This window comes from Castor canadensis, chromosome 5 (genome assembly GCF_047511655.1).
Source record: "Castor canadensis chromosome 5, mCasCan1.hap1v2, whole genome shotgun sequence".
Lineage (NCBI taxonomy): Eukaryota > Metazoa > Chordata > Mammalia > Rodentia > Castoridae > Castor > Castor canadensis.
The window spans coordinates 81,271,011-81,292,248 of record NC_133390.1 but is presented as its reverse complement, the minus strand read 5'-3'; positions in this window follow the sequence as shown (position 1 = coordinate 81,292,248).

Sequence of the window (21,238 nt, the reverse complement as noted above, 5' to 3'; positions counted from 1 at the left end):
ATTTTAGGAAGAAAAACAAAAAGGTAATGTAATCTAAGGGCACACAAGTGACTTGGAAGCAGGATTCTAAATTTGAGAATGATATTTTTTGTAACTAGATTAGAGAGAAGAAACCAGAGTTTTCTTTTCCATGCTTTTTTACTTGAATTCTCCTGATGCTCTCTGTGCTTCATCTAAGAAAAGAAGTCATAAGATCAGAATTCAAGTCTTGGGTTTCATACTCTAGGTGTGGGAGACTATTTCATCATCTATTTCAGTTTGCCATCATAAATGAGGGAGTTGGATAAGACAATTATTGGGGTTTCTGAATAGATTTGCTATATTTAGCAAAGGACAAAACTAAAACTAAACCAAAAGTAAACTGAAAAAAAAAAAGTTAAAACTAAATTCAAATTTAACTGGGTGTCCTATATTTTATCTGGCAACACTCTTTCTGAGGTGTCAGTTACACTCCTATCTCATACAAGTTTTGAATGGTCTCTGGAATTATGAATCAATATATCAGCTTTTTCTTTTTCCTAATTAATCTGAATTAGACAATTTGGCTTTGGGGTGAAGCCAAATTCACTTTCCCATTCCTCAAATCATTATTCTCAATGAAATTCACTAGAAATAAAATGCAGGGAACCCACCTAAAGGGGGAGAAGAGGGGATGGAGCTGGAAGCATTTCTCCAATCCTGCCCTTTCCTGGAGGGAGTGGAGTAGTAGACAACCCCTCCTAGAAATGTGAGAAGGGGCAATGGCACATCACCACTGTGATTGTCTCACTTGGGATGGATGAATTTCATCTTGCTGCTGCTCATAAAGACTTCATAAAAACATAAAGAAAATAAGATTTAATTCATTCATTTAATATTGGCTCAAGGATTTACAAATGACGTTTGTTTTGAATAATACCTAGTATTATTCAGTCACTGTGTGATTTATGCTTATTAATCAATCACATGCATTTACCTACTCATCAATCACATGGATTACCTTCCATTGTTATCATCATCCCACTTTCCCAATGAGGAAACTAAGGCACAGAAAAATTGAGTAATTCACTAAGATCACACAGGCAGTAAAAGACAAAGCCAGGACCTGAACTCATACTGTCCAGGTTCACTGTCTCTACACTTAACCATGATGTGATAGTGCTCTCATCTTGTCATTCATATCACCACTCTATCACAAATATTGAATAAAATATTCACTAAGAAGCACAAAGAACACTAAAAACTGTGCAATGTTGAAAAACTGGCAGGGTAATTCCTTACAGATATATGGTGCATGTACATAGGACATGTACATGGTTGATATAACATATATTTACACTTTTATATCAAGCATATCTTGTACAGAAACAGATATCTCTGAAGTCATTCTGTGAAAGATTGTGTTATAGGTGAACATATTCTCTAGTGTCCTTTCCATATTCCTTATCTTTTCCCTTTGTCACTGTCATATAAAGGCCATTTTGGTGCTTCATTCATCAAAGTTTTACTGAATAAATACTGTGTTTCAGGCATGATGTTAGGTGCATGAAATACAAATAGGTAAAGGACAGTATTCTGTATTAATGTATTTAAAGACTGACTCTGTAGAGAGGTGTTTGAGAACAAGAACAAAAATTTTAGGCAACCCTTATTCAGGAAATGGGAAGCAAGAGAATACATATAGATATTAAAATATATTTTCTGAACAAAGACTTCCTTTGGAAGTACTCTTCAAAGAAACACTTTAACAAAAATAGTAGAAATAATAGTAATAAAAATAGGCAATAAAAAGCAGTACAGGAAATAATGGAATATTCGTTAGGATTTAACTCTAAGCAATTTATAAAACCAACTCAAGTAACAGTGTTTTAAATAGGGGTGGTAGGTAGAGTAATGCCTTTCTCCTGTTATGTCCATATCCTATATTCTGGAATATAAGAAAATGTTACATTATGTGATAAAGGAAGTTTTATCTGATGTGATTATGTTACAGATTTTAAGCTAGGAAAATTACCATGTACTCTCTGAGTGGGCCCATTGGAATCATAGGATATGTTAAGAGGAGAGAGAAGAGCATAGTCTGACAAGTAGTCATTATTATGAAGTAGAGGTTGGAGTGATACAAGGGAGGAGACATGACCCAAGATATGCAGGAGACTTCTACATTCTGGAAAAGACCAAGAAATATATTCTTGTCTAGGAAAAAATGCAATCTTGCCTACAATTTAAATTAAGACTACTGTCCTCTAAAATGTATGAAAATAAATTTATATTGTTTTAAACCAGGAAGTTTGTAGTAATTTGTTAGAGAAGCAATGGAAATAAAATATAGATAGGAAGAGTTATTTTTCTATCACATATGAATCAAGTGGAAGGTGGTGGAGGGCTAGTGTGAGGGTTTTGCTTCACCAGTTGCCAAGAATCCTGGCTGTTTGTATCTTGGCAATCTTCTCTCTTAAAGGTGTTGCGTTTATCTGTGATCTAAAGTGTCTCATAACCACATGTTTCAAACAGCTGGATGAAGGAATAAGAGAAGAAAGTTCATGGGTCTTCTCTTTAGGAAATATTCCAGAAGTTGCATAAATCAACTCTTACATATATTTGACCAGAATGTTATCACATAGTCATACTGCAGAATAGGCTGAGAAAAAATTTAGTCTTTGGATGGCTGTGTGCCAAACTAAAAGCCAGGGGCTCTAGCACTACAGGAAAGAGGGAGAGTCAATATTAGAGACAACTAAGCAAGCAACTTAGCACAGTTATTACCATTTTTAGTGAAAAGAGAAAGATATAGGATAAACTATGCTGTAGATTATTAATGGTATCAAGGTGCAAAGGGAGACAGAGAGTACATTAGAACACTTGTCCATTTGGAAAAAAGGAACAGATATTAAGTTTCTAAACAGTGAAGATTTAAATGTAGGTATGAGGCTTAATTTAAGAATAACCCCCAGATATAAATAATAGAATAAATAATTTCCAAGAAATCAGAGGAAAATTTGTTTTTTTTTATGATGTAAGGTATATTGGGAGGAGGGAAAAAGGAAACAAATTCAAATTATATAATGGGAAACACAAAACATGTTGATAGAAATAAGCTCTAGCAAGGACTGGTGATATAGCTCAATAATAGAATGCTTGCTTTACATGAATAATGTCCTGGATTTGATTCCAGCATTACCAAAAAAAAAAAAAAAATCCAATAGTCAGGGTAACAAAGGAGAGAATATATTCTAAAGAGAGGAAGAGTATTTGGAATCCTAGGGGTGAATGATAGCTGACAATGATGAAAAAACCAGCAACACAGAAAAGTAGGACATAGTCCACAGTTCTAATTCTGGCTTTCCATGGGGAAGAGGAAACTGAAATCATAATCATAGGGCTTGGATGCTTGATGCCTATGGGAGTTTCAAACTGGGAGCTTTTGGAGTGAATGGGAACCTACCTAGCCCACAGGCTTCAAAGCTCCTTGTAGCAAGCAGTGACTCCTTGTACAGAAAGATGGGAAGTTTCTAAGTGAATGCAGCCCTGAAGCCAATAACTGATCCTTGATTAGCACTACTCTCAGCTCACAAACAGCACCATCCTGTACACTTGGAACTACAAGAGACTCTAGGTAGTTTTCTTCTCTCTAAGTGGTCCTGAGGATTGGACTCAGTGCCACAAGCATGTGGGCAAATGTTTGACTACTGAGATACACCCCTAGTCCAGTTGAGGAACTGGACCTCCATCCATGTCATTACCCAGTCCTGCCTGAACACTGAGAATATTTCAATGGAAAGAGTACAGGTGATTAAAACCTCCAAACCAATGACTTGGCCTCAGGCATGCAAATTGTAGTGCAGAAAAACAAGAAATATGTAAAAACAAGGCAACATGACTTGTCCAAAAGTCAATTCCACAATAACAGACTCTAATTATCATGAAGTAGGTGAAATCACAAAGAATTCAGATGAATGATTATGAGAAAGATCAATGAAAGTAGAGAGGATATGAATGAACACTTGAATGAATTCCAAGAATATATAAGTAAACAACTGAAAGAAATAAGGAAGACAATGCAGGATATGAAAGAAGAATTCAGTAAAGAGAAATCCTGAAAAAAATTCAAATTGAAATTCTGGAAAAGAAAGATTTGATAAATCAAATAAAAAACTCAGTTGAAAGTTGTACCAAAAGACTTGGTCAAATTGAAGACAAAAATCAGAGATTCAGACAAGATAGATGAGTTAGAATATTCAGACAATAATAAAATAAAAATATAAAAATACATGGAAAGAATATGCAAGACCTCTGGGACTCCATTAAAGACCACATCTATAAATCATGGACACAGAAGAAGGAAATGAAATATATAAGCTAGAGGCACAGAAAACATACTCAATAAAATAATAGCAGAAAACTGCCCAAATCTTGGGAATGAGATAGTCATCCAAGTACAGGAGTCTTTTAGAACACTAGACAAGACCAGAAAAGAAACTCTCCATGTTGTATTTTCATTAAAACTTTAAGTATACAAAGCAAGGAAGGAATGTTGAAAGCTGAAAGAGAGAAATGCCAAGTCACAGATAAAGGCAAACATATCAAAGTAACAGCTGATATCCAACATAAACTCTAAGTCAGGAGGATGTAGAATGATATATTTCAAGTTTTGAAAGAAAATAACCACCAATCTAGACTGCTGTATCTAGCAAAGCTATCCTTCATAATTAAAGGGGAAATAAAAACCTTCCACGACAAATAAAAAAGTAAAAGAATACATGACCACTAAGCCAGCACTACAAAAGATACTTAAAGGAATCCTACATACAGCAGAGAAAGATAAACACAACCATGAAAACACAAGAAAGAATAAATTTTACTAGATATGTAGATAACCAAATGAAGATTAGGAAAGAATCAAACATTACAAAAGAAACAAAATGACAGGAATCACCACATAATTTTCAATAATAACTCCAAATAATAATGCTCTCAAATCTCCAATGAAAAGACACAGACTGATAGATTAGATTAAAGAATCAGACCGAACTGTTTGTTCTTTATAAGAAATGTACCTCACTGACAAAGACAAAGAGAGGCTTGAAGTGAAAGGATGGAAAAGATATTTCAAGCAAATGGAATATGAAAGCAAACAGAACTAGGTATATTCATGTCTGACAAACCAAAATTAATCAGAAGAGATAATAAGGAAGGTCAGCTCATATTGATAAAAGGGGAAAATACATCAGGGCAATATAACTGTTATAAACATGTATTATATGTTGGCACACTCAATTTCATAAAACAAATACTACTAGACATATAAACACAAATAAACCCCCAACGCAATAATGGTAGGTGACATTCATATCCCACTTTCACCAAAATCAGCAAGTAAACTTCAGGATTAAATGACACTATAGATTAAATGGACTTAACAGATACATAGAATCTTCCATCCAACAGCCTGAGAATACACATTATTCTCAGAAGCCAATAGAACTTTCTCCAAAATAGATCATGTATTAGACATAAAGGATATCTCAACAAATGCATAAACATTGACGTAACTGCCTGCATTTTATTAGACTACACTATAACAAAGCTAGAAATCAGCAGCAAGAGAAATTGTGGAAAATATATAAACACATGAAGACTATAAACAATATACTCTGAATAATCAGTGGATCATCAAAGAAATAAGGCAGTAAAAAATTCCTAAAAGCAAATGAAAATAAAAACACAACATAACAGGCCCTATGAGATACAATGAAAGCAGTTCTAAGAGGGAAGTATATAGCTACCAGTGTCTATATTAAAAAATCAGAGAGCTCTCAAATAAATAACCTAAAATGCAAGTCGAAGTCTTAGAAAAATGAAAACAAGCCAATCTCAAAATTAGTAGAAAGAAGTATTAAAGATCAGAACTGAAATTAATGAAATGAAAATTAAAAGAATAATTCAAAGGATCAATGAAACAGACTTAGTTCTTTTAAAGAATAAACAAGATTGACAAATCCTTAGCCAAACTAACAAAAAAGAGAGCAGGCTCAAATTAATAAAATTAGAGGTGAAGAAAGTGACATTATACCATATGTCACTGAACTCTAGAGGATCATTAAGGAATACTTTGAAAACTTATGCTGCAATAAATTGACAAATCTGGAAGGAATGGGTAAACTTCTGGACACATGACCTACCAAAATTGAACAATAAAAAAATACAAATAATTAAAAAGGTCAATAATGAGCAATGATATTGAAATAATGATTAAAAAACCATCCAACAAAGAAAAGCCCATGACTAGATGGATTTGTTGCTGGATTCTACCAGTGTGAAGAAGAACTAATACCAATGCTCCTCAAATTATTTCACAAAATGCAAAGGGAACCATAATATTTACAAACTCATTCTATGAAATCATTATTATACTGATACCAAAACTGGATAAGATCACAACAAAAAAGGAAATCTATAGACCAGTTTCCTAGGTTAACATAAATGCAAAATTCCTCAGTAAAATACTTGCAAACAAAATTCAACCACACATTAAAAAGATCATACAGCATGACCAAGATGGCCTTACTTCTGGAATGAAAGAATTATTCAATATACACAAATGAATAGATGGAAGAAAGCATATAAATAGAAGCAAGGACAAGAATCATGTGATCTTTCAAAGGCAGAAAAAGTTCTGGACAAAATATAAATATAATTTACACATAAATAAATGTATGCAGTGATATTAAAAATAAAGACAAAACTACTAGACAAGTATGATCAGATAGTAAATCAGAGAAGCAATATTGGAAGTTGGCAAAATTATGACTGGGGATAAATTATCACTGGGTAAAAAGAAGATAGATATAATCTATTGATAATGTAAACAACATATTGAGAATATATAACAATCCTAAACATATTTGTTTCCGATATATCAAAGTGTGTTCAAAACATACAAAGTGACATCTCAAATAGGTATCATAAAATAAAATAAAATTAATAGACTGAACAAGAGGATTATGAGTTTGAGATCAATCTACATTACACAGCAAGTTCCAGACCAGTCCCAGCTACATAGTGAAATCCTGTCTTAAAAAACAAAACAAAACAACACAAAAATAAAATTATAAAAGAAACTGAAACAGTTATCAGAAAAGTCCTTATCCCTACTTCTATCTAAAACCTCTACCTAAACATGAATCATTTACAAATGACTTCGAAAGAACCAAAACAAGATATTTAAGAACCAAATAATCCTTTTCTTATCCAAGCTGTCCTAGGCAGTGAAATAATTAAAAGGTCAAAGTGCCTAAATAATTTTCTGATTCTATTGTAACACTGATTGTTTTATTGCTGTGCTGGGCGGGGATACATTGTGGCATTTACAAAAGTTCTTACAATGTATCAAATACATCATACTTGAATTCAATCCCTCCATCACCCTCCTAAATCCCCCCTCCTCCCATTCCAAGAATAGTTTCAACAGGCATCATTTTTCTAATTTCATACATGTGTATACAGTATTTGCACCTACAACCTTTCCATACCTTCTCCTCCTCCCAATGGTGCTTGCTTAAAGTAGTTATGCAGGGAGTTTCCTTATAGTGTTTCCGTGTGTGTGTGTGTGTGTGTGTGTGTGTGTGTGTGTGTGTGTGTGTGTGTGTGTATGCATTATAGTATAGACCTATTTGGTTCATCTCCTCTATTTTTCTTCTTTCTATCTACCTTAGTCCCTTTTTAATGGTGGTTTCAACTGGTTTAAAAATTCTATGTTCATTCTTGTATAGAGAGTACATTAACTATATTCACCTTCTTAACTTCCTTTTTTTTACCCCCCCCAGTATGTGACCTTCCCTTAGTGTGACCTGTTTTTCATAATATTGCTGTATTTATATTCGGTTTATATTCCATGTATGAGAGAGAACATAAGGCCTTTATCTTTTTGAGCCTGGCTAGCTTCACTTAAGATGATGTTCTCCAGTTCTACCCATTTACCTGCAGATGACAAAATTTCATTCTTCTTTGTGGTTGAATAAAATTCCACTGTATTTAAGTACCACATTTTCTTAATTCATTCATCAGCAGTGGGGCATCTTGGCTGTTTCCATAGCTTAGCTATTGTGAATAATGCCTCAATAAGCATGGGTGTGCAGGTAACCTGACTTACATTCCTTTGGGTATATCCATAGGAATGGAATTGATGTATTATATGGCAGTTCTGTTTTTAGTTTTTTGTTTTCCCTAGTGGTTGTACTAATTTACATTTCCACTAACAGGGTTCCTTTTCCTCCACATCCTTGCCAACATTTGTTGTTGTTTTTATTCTTGATGGTAGCCATTCTAACAGGAGTAAGATGGAGTCTTAACATAGTTTTGATTTGCCTTTCCTTTATGGCCAGGGATGTTGAACATCTCTTCATGTGTGTTTTAGCTATTTGGACTTCTTTCTTTGAAAAAGCTCTGTTCAGTTCTTTTGCCTATTTCTTCATTGAGTCATTGAATTTTTTGGAGTTCAGTTTTTTGAGCTTTCTGTATATTCTGGCTATCAATTCCTTATTAGCTATTAACTGACAGAGATTTTCTCCCATGCTATAGGCAGGCTCTTCAATTTAAAGACCATTTCTTTTTTTGTGCAGAAGCCTTTTAATTTCACGTAGTCCCATCTGTCAATCTTTTCCCTTAGTTGCTGAGCCATTTAAGTTCTATTGAGAAAGCCATTGCCCATGCTTCAAAGTTTCAGGTCTTATATTAAGGTCCTTAATCTACTTTCAGTTGATACTTGTACAGGGTGAAAGACATAGCATTGATTTTTGACTAGTTAAAAATGTTATCTATAAAGAAGAAGATAAGTAAAATTTATTTATAAATGTATACATGAAAATATTAAGGAAATCACTGGGCCACAGACAAGTAGTTTTTTAAAAAGCAAAAAAATAGTCATATATGGTTTGTCACAATTACAGATTTTCTTTCATATTAGAAAATTTATCAATTTAATATTATTAATTTACTAAACAAATCATATATTTAAATCAATAAAGGCAGAAAAATTATTGAATAAAATTTAATTCCTAATTATAATTTTTTAAAATTTTACAAATTCAAGCATAAAAGAGAATATCATCAAGTTAAAGAATATATATGAAAAGCTTGCAGGAAGCATCATTTCAAAAGAAACTTCAAATATATCTCTTATAAGCCATGGAAGCTTAGGTCACCACTATTAGTTAACTTAGAATTAGAGAACACAACCACTGTAATTAAAAAAGTAACACAACGAGGAATCTACATTGGTTTGGAAAAGAATTTCAGATGATAAAACCAGTTATGGAAACTAACACAATCTTCTCCACTATTTGGTGCAAAACTCGTAAGAGCATTTCTGGATAAAAGATCACCTTATAACAGCAAACAATATTCTTCTCAACTGTGATAAGTAAATAAAATATTCTCAGCAAATTAGACATTTTATTGGCAAATTAGATGTTAAGATATAAATATATTAACCTAATAAAAGTGTATAAGGTAGTTCTGCAGAAATTAGCATCTCTATCAAAGGGCAAGTAAGATCTGAATAAATTTAGAAATAAGCCATGTTCATGGATGGGACAACTTTACATTTTAAAGATGTTAAATATTCCCAAATAAACATTGGATTGAATTCCAATCAGAGCTCCTGCAGACAAATTTGAAATTCTAAATCTGAAATATATTTTGAAAAACACAAAAGCTCATGGTCATATGACAATTTTGGAAAAGAAGAGCAAAAGGGAATGTTTTCTCTATACTGTAATATTATATAACCATTTAAATGTGGTCTACAAAATGGACAAATAGAATAGTGGAAGAGATTAAAGAACCATGAAAAATCCCATGAACATGCAATATAGTGTAAAATTAAGGGGACTGTTTCAATTTTCCTAAGAAAGTCCTATTTCTAGTAACTTTATAAAAATGTCCCCTTTTATTTCCAAATTTCTCTCAGTTTGGAACATAACTTACATGCTGTTCATATATTTAACAAACAGATATAACAAATCAATAGAGGACAAACTGGTTTAGTAAATGGAAAAAGATGAAATTGTATAAAATTTCAAATAGATTAAATAGTATATGAAACAAAGATTATATAAATGCAAACATACCTTAAAGCCTAGTAAGAACTGTTGGAAAACATCATGGTGACTTTGATAAAGATTTCTGGAACAGTAATCTCTAAATTAAAACTATAATGGGAGATACAGATTTGACTACAAAAAAGTTAAGAATTTTAGTTCAATGAAGGATACTGTAGATAAAGGTAACAGATGGGAGACAGACTGGAAGAAGATAATTACAACATTTAAAACTGACAAGGGATTAATATCTAGAATAATTAAGCAATTCCTGCAAATCAACAAGAAGAAAGAGAGGAAGTAGCAAAGAATATGAATAGGCAACTCAGAGAAGGGGAAGCCCAAATTACCTACGTGCTCATGGAGAGATCCCCAACATCATAAGCAATCAGAGAGATAACAGATGGCATCATTGTTGGCACAGATGTGGGGAAATGAGAATCCTCATGCACTGCTGGTGGGAGTGCAAACTGGTGAGCCATTCTGGAGCACAATCTGTCAGGAAGTTAAGTGTATGTCTACTCCATGTTCCAGAAATTCCTCTCCTAGATCTATGCCCTACACAAACTCACACAGTGCCATGTGTGACATATGCAAAGAGAACCAGAGCATTAGTTTGGGTAGGTAGGTATTGCTGTATGGAAATATTCAGAGAGCAACATAGCATAGTAAGGCCATAGCTGTCTTTCTGTGTCTGCAAAGCCTGTATTCTTTGCTGAATCTTTAGTAAGAAGGATATAACGATTATCCCATTTCACCACAAGGCATTGTCAAAACCCAGAGATGGCCCTCTCCCTGGCACTATCCAAACCTTTCAGTGCCCGATATTGAAACTATCTGAGAAAGAAAATACTTGAAAGAAATTCAGTAGATTCCTAACTAGTTTTTAAAGAAAAGTGGATGTTAGCACTAAGTGAGGGCAATGCTTAACCTAAACAGTGAAATATAAAATACAGGTTTTAGTGAAAGCCAAATAAAAGAAATCCATGACCTCACTGATTCCATCGATCTGAGGCTGCCATAGAAGTTTGGCGATCTCTTCAGCTCTTTCCCTTTTTGTTGTGAATAGAAGGCAACTTCACAATGGAATATGGCAGCAAAATCTTGTACTGAGATCCGCAAAGTTTTTGCAATTTTAACAGATCAGTAGTTTTAAACATCAAGTTATAAGTGAGAATGTGCACTTATTTTGTTGTCATCCCCAAGACAGGAAAATATGTGGAGTGTGTCCTGAGCTAGATTACTCCTTAGGAAGGAGGTCATCCTACAACCTCCTTCTCACTCCAGATGTTTAGCTTTTTCAAAGAGCCACCGAACATTAGAGTCAATGAGGCCTCGAAAGTTAACTAATACTGTACTAGCTCGCTATGGAATTCCCTTTATGATATCAACTCCCTAATAAGTTAACCCCAACAATCTTTTGGGACTGGGCCATGGATCCATTACTCTAAGACACATCATCCCACTTTCAAGACAGACATTTAAGCTTTTCCAAATGGAAGTGATGATCCCCCCTGTGGATTTCTTGGGTCTAGTCTTCCTCCTTGAAGCTCAGAAGTCAAAGAATATGGCCTTTATACAATTTCTTCTCTAGGATGTACTCATTGAAGTGGGTAAAAGAAACAAATTTTAATGAAAGTGAATTAATTTTAGTAAAAAATACACTTTTTTTTCCCTAGAAATTTAAGAAAACAGTGAAATATTGTACCTCTACCCTTCTTGAATCATCACTCCAGTTTTTGATTTTTTAGGTATCCCTAGAGATAAATCTTACAGATTAGCAAATAGGCCTCTTTGGCTTTGGTTGCCAAAGTTTCTGCTTTCCTAATAAGTTAAATGCTATCACCACTGATAGTGTTATCTGGGGTCCATGCCAGGAGAATTACACCAATGGTACTGTCTTCACTTATTCCCAAAGTACTTGGTAATGGGTAAGACACCTCCTTAAGGACATTTTCTTTCCCCATGATTTGGGCACAAGATCCTGAGGACTGAGCTGGATGATAAGCCTACAAAGACATTGGGTGGTTCTCAATACCATTGCCCTTCTCTATGGTTGCTTTGACAACCATTCCTTAGACTGACTCATTTTCCAGGAGACCTAAGGCCTGTTCAGTCTGAGCACCTCGTCCACAAAGTCCAGGTCTTCTGGACTTTGCTGACTTTTCTCAACTCTAGGCTGAAAGAGGCTGAAGTTTGAGCTGAGGCTTTTCTGCACTTTATCTGGGTAACATCAAAGCTCTAGATATAATGGAAGAAAATTGAATCAGGGAATGCTTGAAGTGTTAGCCATTTTAGTATATCACCTGGCTCCTCTACTTCCGGTCCTCTTCCTTCTCCCATTTCTTTGCTCCCCTCTTACTTAATTAAGGAAGAGACCACCTTGCCTCAGAGATGGGATAATTTCAAAAAGTGGCTTCTCACTTAGCATGATCATTTCATTGTCTAGACACACAGATGATAAACGAAAAGCTGCTTCAGTTTTGCAGACAAGAGGGAAAATATAACAATGAAGCTAAGAATTTGAACTTTGAAATTGAAGAGTCCCAAGGTCAAATTTTGAGTCTGTCCCTCACAGTTTCATGATTTGTATGAATCACTTAACCACTCTCAGCCTCAGTGTTGTTATCTGTAAAATGAGAACAATAGCAGTATCTACCTCACAGGACTACTGTGAGAGTAAGTGATATACCTCATGTAGCGTTCAATGTGTGGGAGATACCATTGTTACTAACTAGGGAGAAACCCAAAAACACACTCAATGTGTGGGCAAGGTGCTCACGGCTTCAATTTCCACTTCCCAGTGGGGAGCTGGAAGCAAGCTTCCTATTCATCTTTCCCAAGATGACAGCAATTTTCTGCCCTTCTACCTGGTGATGGAGCCCTCTAGTGGCAGAAAAGAGTGTAGTTTCTTCTGGGCAATGTGCACTTTACTTTTTTGGTTTTCAAATGGGGAGCAGTTGGGGGATAGAGGGAACCACGGAGAGATTGTGAAATGATCCTGCACAGAAGCATCTGATTCACATGCTGTGCCATCCCTAATGTCACAGGTCTGTTCGCTTTTTTGTGATTCTTAATGTCAAATATACAGCCCAACAGAAAATCACTCCTCACCTAATAATTTGGATTCTTATGTAAAAATCAAATTTTCTTCTTCTAAACTTGGCATCCTCCAGGGCTGTTAGCACCAACTTTAGAGGATTGTTTCTGAATCAGTGGGGTGCTCCATACACAGATGTTGAAATGAATTGAGTTGTCTGACAGACAACAGACTGATTAAATCTTTATGAAGTCAAAAACTGAAAAATTTAAATACCTACAACTTTAGGAGTCCAGAAAAAAAATCCTAAATCATAAAATTAGTATCAGCAAGTCAAAGAAAGGTTAACTTTCTTCTGTGATGATAACTTTAATATAGTTTTTGAACTACTAAGAATAATTTTTGTCACTTCTCCCTTTTAACTAGTATAGTATCTTAGTGTGCATTTATTTTCTTTTGGGTTATCTAGATCTTCTAGATATATGAGAAGTTTTAAGTCAGAGGTCAATAAAAGTATTACTAATTCTTTCCATTTGTAAGATGTTTCATAATTTGTAGATTTCTTAGATGTCTGTCATTTCTTGAAAAGATCACACTGATGCTACTTCATTATCAATAATGCCTTTCGAGTTATCAATAAATGCCTTTGAATAAATAGCAGGAAGGAAGGTGTTGACATATGTTTGCAGATGAGCAAACAAGAATCATGGAGTGACTAGAAGCTGTCAGAGTTGGTTCCCACACCCAGGTCTTCAGAGACACTGGTCATATTGTTCCTCTTTTTTATCCTCCAAATATTTTATAAAGCAAAGGTGAATACTGAGGCATATACACACCACAAGACCTCCCACTTTCACCTGACTTCTTAGGTTACTAACTAAATGGGTCCTGTTCAGGAAACAGAGAAAACATATATACAGTGAGTAATCCAAACCAAGAATAAGGGAAATACTGACTTGAACATAGGCCTAATGACATCTGAGTTTTGTTTTGTTTTTTTCTTTCTTTTTTTCTGGTGATACTACACTTGAGTACATACTCAGCCCTTTTTCCTTTAGTTATTTTTCTGAATAGGGCCTTGCTGTTTATGCAGTTTATGCATAGCTGGGATGGTAAGTGTGACAGTTGAGGATGTCACCCAGCTTTTTTATGGGTTGAAATGTGATCTTATGAACTTTTTCATGAGGTTGGCCTTGAACCATGATCTTTTGATCTTTACCTTCCAAGTAGTAAGATTATAGGTGTGAACCACTGTGCCTGGCTGGAATTGAGTTTTGTGAAAATAAAGTTCTTTCTTTAGGGGAACAATGCAGAAAGAGGACTAAGAATGCAGACTAAGGGAAGACTGTAAAGACCTTGAGACAGAATTAGAAGTATCAGGTTGTAGGGAGGCTTTCACTAACTTTGTTTGTGACTTTGTGCAAAATCTTTCTGGAGTGTCAGTTTTTTCACTCACTAAAATGACAATGCTGGCCTACACATCATGCAGGCTCTTTGTAGGATTGTACTTCTGTAACACTAAGTATTTTCTTCATTTTTCTTATTTTCACTCTGGTGGAAGAACAATTTGCTGATTTACTAAGAAGCAGACTATTGTCAAAGCTAATCCTCTTATTAGCTCTGCTGAGTATTTTTGGGAGATAACTGCCTCCAGGAACTTGTTGGAAGCATGCTTTTTGTCACCTCAATTTAAGCACTGGAATGGCCCTGGAATCCTATGATGCCTCTTCTTTTGAAATGAAGAAGTACACGATGATATTGACATTTCTGTGTAGGGCTAGTGGTTGAATCAACCTTTGTAACTAGCAGTTTGGTTGTGATCCAGAGATGGCTGCTAACTGAATCCGAAAGTTTCCATAAGGATGTCATTAAGAGAAATGACTTTCAGTACTGAAGGAGAAAGCTGTGTTTGTTGAAATATGAGGTTCAGAATGATGAGGGCCCTTTACAGCATTTGAATTCTAACCAGTAGGGGGGCTTAGACAAAGAATTGGCTATTTTTATGTTTCATTTTTCTATTTAATGATCCAAAATGAGTATTTTACTTATACCTGTATCTTTCTGTATAATGATCCAAAATGAGTATTTTACTCATACCTGTATCTTCTGCATGAATAAAATTACACTGCAGAGACACACAGAGAGAGATAGAAAGGGAGATGATAGACAGAATATTTAGAAAGAGGAGATAAGGGTTTAAATTAATAAATACAAGGTGAACTGAAATCTGTGTTGTAAGAAAGAGATGTCAACTGTCATAGAGACTTCAGATTAGATGAGGCACAAAGATGAACAAGAAGGAACTTGATCTGAGCCTTAAAGTGCAGGTATTTTTTTTTAATATGTAAGGATGAAAAAGAGTAAGAAGAGGAAACCCAGGGTAAGAAATGCATAAGAAAAGGTAGAGAAGAACAATTGTCTAGGATGTAAGAATTGGGGAAGAAGTTTGGAAAAGTCTGTTTATGTCTTTTTTGGAAGAAACCTGAATGGCAGAATCTTTGGAATTGTATAGAAAATGAGGAGTCACTGGATGATTTTAAGAAGGGGCATGATATGATAAAAGCAGAGGTTTGGAATTAATTCATTTAAACCTAGAATAGTACATGTAAGGGCAATAATATCATAATTTATATTAAGAAGTGTGATTGGCTTTTTGAGAGTGTGTTGCTCATTCTGGAAGAAGAAAATGGACTTTTTCCATCAATCAGGTATTTATTATTATTCTAGGAATATGACCAGGTAGAACTCTGCTACCCTGCAAGAGGTAATTTTTTTTAGCATAAGCACAAATATACCTGTACAAAGTTTATTTAGCAATGCTCTTCCTTTGTTAAGGTCTATTTTAAATTAGTGCTCATTCTGCTAGGTATTGAGGGGGGGAGCGGGAGGGGGTGGAGTGGGTGGTAAGGGAGGGGGTGGGGGCAGGGGGGAGAAATAAACCAAGCCTTGTATGCACATATGAATAATAAAAGAAAAATGAAAAAAAAATAAATTAGTGCTCATATATTTTTTTAAAACATTACACTAAGATAAACATTCTGAATAACAAACTGATATTTCAGTTCTAAGAACACCAAAGGACTTCCCCCCAAAATATGATTTTCTTTTTAGCATTAATACAATGTAATTGTTAACTACACAGTACTCTATTACAAGAATTGTAGTATATTCATTTATTCAGATTCAATTTTCCATCTTACCTACATAGGCAAGTAACTTGTTTAACTGCTATTCAATATTAGTGGAAAAGGAGGACTAGAAGCTTCAAGTATATTTTAAATAATACTCTCAGGATTTATATATGTTGTGGTCTCATGCAAGTGGAAAATATGGCAGATATTGGAGTTAGATGTTTGTATTCAATTTTGGATCTGCTAATTATTAGCAGTGAAACCAAGATAGGTTACTTGATCTCTCTAAACCTCAGCTTCTTAATTTGGGAAGTGGGAAAATATCTTAGCAGTACAGGGGCCAGAAGCTAGCACAGAGTAACTGTTAAACTGTAGCTATTCTAATCATTATCATTGTTACTCGCATTAAAATTCTTTCTGGATTACATACCCATGTGGTAAAATTAATTTTATTGTAACTAAATCAATGTTGGGTTCTTCTGTTTACTTGGATCACAGCAACATGGACTGAAGTAGAGGGGACAAGACTGGACCTAACTGGGTTGGAGGCTGAGGAAATTTGCTGTAGAACCTTGGCTTTTGTGCAGACTATGGCTACTCTCAAGGGATCAATATGAATTCCAAGCTCAGAGGGGGGCTGGAGTCTGAAAGAGAATGTTAAGTGAGAAGGTGTAGCAAGGGAAGGGAAGACTGAGCAGCGGGATAGTGCTGTCCCAAGTCAGGCGAAAGGCAGAATCCAGAGTGCAGAGCCTCAGTGAAGGAGATCAGCTCCCGGGAACGAGACTGCATGTACTCAACAGACTTTTGGAATCTTAGCTAAGAGATCAGTCATGGGGACTCCAGAAAGCTGGGGAAACTAACAAAAAGCCCTGCCATATTTTGGATCTTAACTATCTCCAAAAGACACATGTGTTAAAGGTAGGAGGATTGTGGAACCTTGAAGATGTGGGGCCTAGTGAGAGGTCTTTAGATCTTTGAGAGGATTGTAGGACTGCCAAGATGTGCTGTCTCACCCACAGCAATGGGCTACCTGATCATTGATTGAAACCACTAAAATCTTGAGTCAAAACAACCCTTTTCTCTTTCTAACTTGATTATCTCAGGTACAATAGAAAACTGACTAAGTTAAGTTTCAGTTGGGGTCGGTGGCATTTTGTGTGCACACTGAATTTCTGTGTTAATGAAAATGGGTTTCAGGGCCCATTGTCTGGTGGACATTGTTGGTCAGTCTTTTGGTTCTCTTAGGTGCTGAAGCACACCCAGCCTGTGTGGACTCAGAGAAGAAATTTAGATAAGCAGAACTGCTTCTTGAAACATTCAAAGATCCTGTGATTAAATATGTGAGGCAGAGCAAATGGAATGGAATGGGTATTTCTCTGGAGGTATCTAGGAAAAATTTTCCTGACTCAAGTTGTAAAAAGTGATTATTCAAGGGGTTCTTAAAGTCAAGAACCTAGTAAGAAAATGCAATGAAAGGAAAAAGATTCATCTGACAAATGGGAGAAAATTAAAAGGTTATGCAACAGAAACATGACAATAATTTTTAAAGTATTTCCAAAGTATTTACTAGTTTCTTTTTAAAAAGTTTTATGATATGCTTTTCCTGTCATGGAAACTGCACAGAGAAGGCAGTTTTTCTTCAATGCCTGTCGGGCAACTTTTTCAACTACCTCTCCCAACTCAGACAACCACCATGAAAAACTGATAAAAACACATGAGTATTTCTCAACCACTGAGGGGAAGAGGAAAACTATTGGTACTAAAAAAGCCTTTGCTTAAAGCACAGAAAGCTCCTGGATTCCAGGCAACTTCACATTTTTTTTTGAAAATATATGTATGGCTTTTTGGAGAAGGATGCTATTAAGATTGATACCAAAATAAGAGATATGCTATGTGCATTTATCTATCATCTTATTTTAAAATATATATTTTCCCTAATTAAATTATCTTACAAATGAAACCTTACCTTGTGTTTAGTTATATAGTTCCTCTGGACTAAATTAGAAGTTTATATGTGAACTCTAAGGTCAGAAACAGAAAGTCCTTTTCCAAGGCTGCCAATTAGCTAGAAGATGAGGTCTCTAGTGCCAAGTCTATTGCTGTCTTTCTCCTCCAGTTAGCCTACATTCTATCTCTTTCTAAAAGCCCAATGGTTTCTGATTAGGTTGAGGTCCTAGAAGTAGACTCTGAAGCAAAAAAACCATGTGAAATCAAGGCTTAAGGAAATATTTCCAGGTAAGGCAGTAAGGAAGTAGGACTTGGAAGGCAAGGAGGCCAAATTAGAGTACACTGTCAAAGAAGAGGCCCTGGAGGGAAACTCAAGTTTATCTTTATAGATGAACCCTGGGGAGAGGAGAGTATAGCTGGTCTCATAGAGTTCTCTCAACCAAGAGGCACAGGAATTAGAACATTCTTCTTCCTTACCCATCAGTCATTGGTTCAAGGCACTCCCTACTTCCCAACAAGGGGCAAAGATGAGAAGTGCCAGGTACTTCTGAGTTTCCTGCAGGCAAACAGGTTTGGGGACAGACCTTCCCAGAAAGAAATGGCAGGTGCTGGCTCTTTGGGGTAAAATTCCTCCTGAAGTTGGTGTTCATGAAATTGGTAATGAGATGCAAGTAGATATGTGTGGAGTCCTGATCTTGTCGTGAGAAGGAATACCACACTCTTTGTGATCTGGCTCTAGCACCTCTTCTGCTTTGCCCTGATCTTCTAGGGCATGAGCTGTTTTTGCAGCCTGCCATAGCATTTCTTTCCCTCCGTACTGCCTCTTCCTTCTCTGCTCCAATGGCACCTCTCATAAGAGGACGACCCTACTATTACTTTTTATTTCTTCACTGGCTCCTGGAGTACTTCATGTTTGTTTCCAGTATTGTATTGAGAGAGATTCTTGCTGTTTGTTCCCTCTGTCCTTCCTCTCTATGTGATTCCTTCCAGGCAGAGTGCTAGGCCCAATGAACAGGCTTTAGTAAACACTGAGCAAATGAATGAAAAGAATTTCCAGTCTCCCTCCCAGGTGAAGTAATCTCTGTCTCTACAATCACATCATTTTCCCTTGGATCATAATTATTTATATGTATATGCTAATCCTCTTTGCTTATAAGTTTTTTGAGGTCAACGATCATGTTGGATTCCTGACAACAGGACCTAGTGTGGGGTTTGAACATGGTAAGAGTTCTGACAATGCTTGAGGTAATCTCTCAGTGCTGAGTGATGAGCTGTGTGAACACACATAGTCCTGGTGTGGGGTGGTGTTTTCAGTTTTTCCTCTTGTTCACACCAACTCCTTTGGGGCTATAGTGTCTAGGATGTTAATCAAAATGATGGCCAAACCTTCAGAAAGCATCAGTGCTATGTAAATACTGGAGATGATATATAATCCCAAGTGTCTGAGGTTTTTTTTTTTCTTTACTCTCCCAACTGCATCTTGATGTTTGCTCCACCCCTGGAGGGATAATTTCTGAAGTATAAGAATTAATCACTCTTGCTTCCCCCTGAAGTATCACTAAATTAATGTCTTGACATCACATCTATCATGCTTTCTCTAAGCCCTCTAAGGCCCATTAGGATTGGGGAGTTGCTGGGAACACAGTACAAGACTGACTAAGAAAATCTTCCTTGGGAATCTGTGAGTGAATCAAAAAATGTTTTATATATAGTGGCATTTGAAGCCCTGGGCTTATTCCTGTTTGTGTTGCCAGTGTATGATGTATACTTCAGCCATGAAATGCTTGCTTGCTTTCACATTGGTATCCAATCTCTTTAGGTCTAAATCATTAAAGTGGAAAATATCCCCTCTGGGCTGTAACATGAAAAAGAAGATTTTTGGATTGGAAATCATTTTGTAAACCTCTAGCAATTTTATTTTGTCTAGACACAAGGCAATAAAAAGAAGAAAAATCATCAGAGATGATAATAAGGCACATGCAGGAGGATGTGCTTCCTACAGAGCCATGATTGCTTTTTTTCTTTACACACATTTTGTGGCCTCCTTTCTCCAACCCCATCACCTTCTGCAAATTCTTCAACCACTGTTCTGTTTTGTTCCTGGCCCAGGGTAGAAAGTGTTTACAGCTGTGGACCAACTTTTCATTGAAACAAAAACAATTAATAAAACATCAAAAGAAAATTACCTGCTGATGGAACACAATAGGCACAGTTTTCATTTCTGAAGCACAGTTCATATTTTTATGGGTATGTTAACATAATAATATACGTGTATCGGGAATTTTTTCTGCATCTCTATATTCTTCCTATGCACTGTATAAATTGAAGGCAGTTAAGACTAGGTTATCCATAATCTGTGTCAATAGAACATAAGCAAAGAAGGGATCTTAGGGACCTACTATTGCATCTTTACCCCACACATCCATTCAGGAAGAGCCAGGCTCCAAAGTAATTAAATATTTGTTAGAGTCCAGGCTTCGCACTAGCACCTGAGATCTTTCCATCTCCCTATGCTTTCCTCTCCTTGAAACCATCTTTGGCAACTTTACTGATGCATTCCCTTTTGTGATCAAGGAGTGCACTGGGGACACAAAAAGTCTCCACAATGTAGTTTGACCTGAACCGACATTGTAATAGTCAGGTGGAAATGGAAAATGTTAGCTGGTTTTTATAACATAGCACCAAGCACTTATCCTTTGTTCTTTATATTTATAACTGTGTATCTACTCTCTTGTTGGACCAGCAAAACATATCATTGGACCAATGAATTTAGAATAGTCATGGCAAATTTAGGATTAATATAGTTTCCACAAGTAAAGTCCCTAAACAAGAGGCATGCATTGTAAAACTGTTTTAAGAAAAATAATCCTTAATGCTGTTTTTTAATGCTAATTCTTCTTTGGGAAAGCACTAAGTTGTCTGTAGAAGTGATTTACCCGGGGTGTGGCTAACTTACAACAGCTGTATTTAAAATAATGTACTTAACCTTTATGTCTGAGGCAGGGGGAGATGGATAATTTATGCTTTTGCTGCTCAGGCTG